The sequence below is a fragment of the Eptatretus burgeri genome, chromosome 10 (genome assembly GCF_056783735.1).
Source record: "Eptatretus burgeri isolate ZD-2024b chromosome 10, Ebu_testis_v1, whole genome shotgun sequence".
In the NCBI taxonomy this organism is placed as follows: domain Eukaryota; kingdom Metazoa; phylum Chordata; class Myxini; order Myxiniformes; family Myxinidae; genus Eptatretus; species Eptatretus burgeri.
Window position 1 is genome coordinate 83,197,262 of NC_140970.1, and position 3,839 is coordinate 83,201,100.

Genomic DNA, 3,839 nt, shown 5'->3' on the forward strand with positions numbered 1-3,839 from the left:
AGTTGGAAAAATCATCGATGTGATACGGTCAAAAAAATTTTGCCCGATCTTGATGAAACTTGGTATGTAGGTAGGAGGTCGATGAGGGATGCACGACGGTATGACTTTAGACCTGATTGAAGGTCAATGTCAAGGTCACCGATGCTGTAAACTTGTGAAATCATCAATTGCCAAAATATCATCCACCATTTATGACTCAGAAATGCGGTTTGATTTCTGAGGTCCGGTTTCTATCCTTTTGAAGACACATTGATCATAAATGTTCCAAATCAACCATTTTCAAAATCTATCTCCGGATAACTCAGAAATGTAGTTTGTTTCTGAGGTTTTCTATCCTTTTTACTCCTGGGCTTTCGTCTGTACGTTGAACCAAAAGACAAGACGACGTCGAAGCCATTCTAAGCCAATCAGAGATCCACATCTACAGAGTTTCAGAGATGACCGTCACCCCCAACCGGGGGTAATTTTTCACCTTCTGTTTTAAAATATATTCTTCTCCTCTATTTCCATCTGCAACATGCACATCCTTTTGTTATAAATGCCTGCGGCTATAACTTTGCAACAAATAATAATAATCAAATCATCATCTTGTATAATCATGTCTCAGCATTTGTAACTTGTGCACAAGTGGTCAACAATGACACGATGGTTGTTCAATAAGTTACATGTACAAGAAACAATAGTCCAAGACACACCAATGTTAAATTAATTTTTTTTCATTTCTACTTTTGTATAATTAGTAAGAAAATATATAAATGTATTTATTTATATGTTTACATTTTTTTTTGGCATGTCTTGGAGGATGGTGTTTCCTGTTGTCTATTTTCTTAACATCTCACGGAAGTTGACTTTACTTTATAAAAGTTATCTTGCACAGCAGAAAACTTCTTCTTTTTAAGTGATTTATTTTATGAGCTGCAGGTGTCCTTCCGCATCATTAAACAAGATTCATACAAGGATGTGATCTGAAGTTATTTTAATTAAATATCTGACTAGTTTTAATGGTTGTAACATTTCAAACAACAAGAAAATAGTGCATCAACCAATAGAGAAATTTTGTTAATTTAATACCATGACAGCAGAAATTGGGCATGCATATATATATATATATATATATATATATATATATATATATATATATATATATATATATATATATATAAATATATATATATGTGTGTGTGTGTGTGTGTGTGTGTGTGTGTGTGTGTGTGTGTGTGTGTGTGTGTGTGTGTGTGTATTGTTATGTTATGTATTATATATATATATATATATATATATATATATATATATATATATATATATATATATATATATATATATATATATATATATATATATATATATATATATATATATATATATATATATATATATATATATATATATATATATATATATATATATATATAACCGGGCGTAGTGGCGTGCGCCTGTAATCCGGCTACTCGGAGGCTTGGGTTGGAGGATCGCTTGAGGACGGGAGCTCTGCGCTGGGCCGCGCTATGAGAGGGTGTATGGCAGCCCGGAATCATGGCGAAATCCAACCCTTATCCCTGTGTCGTAAGAGGCGACCAGGGTTGCGTCAGGAAAGGCATCCGGCGTAAAACCTGTGCCAAATCAGTATGCGGATCATAACAGATGATCCGCTGTGGCGACCCCTAACGGGAGTAGCCGAAAGACGAACAACATATATATATATATATATATATATATATATATATATATATATATATATATATGGCGACCCCTAACGGGAGCAGCCGAAAGATGAACAACATAATTATATGCATAGATATATTTCTTTGATTCACGTTATAAGAAACAAAACATTGATTGTTGGTCTGAGAGGATAAATGTTGTGATGTTGTAAAACATGTGTAAATTATTTTTGTCAAATTTTTTTTTGTGGCATTCATTCATTTTGTTTAACTATCAATCTGATTTGTTTTTTTTTCAATCCGTTCATATCTTTACCATTTTTTTTAATGAAAGGTATTTGTATTTTCCCAACCATATAAGCTCAGTTAAGCATGAGTCACATTTGCTCTATGGCTCGGATACGGTGGCCATACCCCCCCCCCCCAAATTGACAGAAACGTGTGGTGGCCGCAGAGTTTCTGAGGTGGCCTCAGGGTGGCCCTACGCCGTATGGCTATCTTTTACAGGCCGTAGGGGTCTCCGTGGAATTAAAGCACGGAGTTATAACTTTTTTCATTTCTAGGTTGGCCGTAGCAATTCAACAAGCCGTAGCCATGACGTAGATGTTCCACGTCGACCATACGTAGGACGTACGATGGGCTTGCGTTATTCGTGCGGCTGCCATAGGCTCTTATCAATGAAAAATGAATTTTGCCAACCCCCAAAAAATTACAAAAAAAAATAAAAATTACGTTCGCCTTTAGGCCCCCCCTGCGGTCACCTTGAGGCTACCTTGCGTCTGCCTTGAAAATTCTATTGCCGCCGCAGGGACGCCCTCAGGTCACCGTGCGACATCAAATCAAAGACCATACGGCACCCCCACGTTTTTGGTCTCCACAATTTATAAATACCCCGTGCGGCTCCCCGGAAAATAAAAACATATGTGACTGCTACATTGTGTGATCGTGGAAATACAGTGGCCGCCCTATAATTGCTAGTGGCCATAGATTTTTTTAGACCCTACGGCCGCCGAGCCAAATGTGACTGAAGCATTACCAGCCTGAAAAGTTGAGAACTAGATTGGAATATTAAATGTCCTTCCCTCTCCCTTTATGTGTTCCCTTTATTTGATTCCCTTCTCTTTTCTCATTATTTTCCCTTTTATCACCACTCCTTCTTTTCTCCACCCCCACTCTTTTTTTCCAAAACCTCTCCCCACACCCTTGACAACAGAGTATGTAGATACCCTATATCTCTCTGATAAGTTCTTGAGAAATAGCGATGACATAGCTTTAGGCAAGACTGGACACCTCTCCAGGAATGTGATCTATAATTTACTGTTCTATTGTTTTATGTTATCGCATTCCGACCTGCTTTATACGTTTACCTTTTTTATTTTTTGAAAGTCTTTCGTCTCCATATTATTTGTATTACATTTTGGTGGCATGTCACACTATTTTGGTACCCGAGTACACTGGTACTCATTTTGCCAACCTCAGAAGGATGACAGGCGGAGTCAACCACACCTGGTGTTAATTCATCGGATAATTGGGGTTCGAACTCTGGACCCTACTATCTCAAGTCAGCCACCCTCACCACAAAGCCAACACCAGGCTCTGGAGGAGGATGAAGGGAAAAGAAGCAGTGAGATTGAAAGTGAAGAAATAGAAAATCGAATCCAACAACCTGTCTGTGGTGAGCCTCATGCCGAGAAATGTCCATTATATGGATAGTCCTTGTCATCAAGGTTGGTGCAACTACTTCCCATCAGAGAAGCAAGATGAGAAGTAGCTGCACCAACCTTGATGACATAAATGAGTGAATCCACCTTCGTTACTTTTTAAATGGGCAGTTGCTGCTATGTTGTCAGAGGTTGTAGCAACTCATCTCATGAAAAGTTATCTTTGTATAAATTTCTGAAGAATATGATGTCGAGTGATCACTGATCAGTGAGAATAGCTCATGCATATAATGTAAAGTTATTTTACAAAGGCCATTGCATGAGGCAGTTTTCTGGGAAATATTTCAGCAATGATCGCTAACTTGCAGATTATAACAAGATAATGCTTTGAAAGTGGTTTTGACTTGCTATTAGATGATGTGATGTTGAATCAACAATATGAGAACAGGAGGATTCATAGCCAGTGTGGTAATATACCATTAACAGCTTGCTTATGCCTGGTGTTGGCTTAATGGTT

General features: G+C 37.7%; 1 pseudogene; it reads left to right on the forward strand.

The window, feature by feature from the left end:
- Positions 1 to 1,412: 1,412 nt before the first annotated feature.
- Positions 1,413 to 1,553, forward strand: LOC147018992 (signal recognition particle RNA; annotated as a pseudogene).
- Positions 1,554 to 3,839: the final 2,286 nt, after the last annotated feature.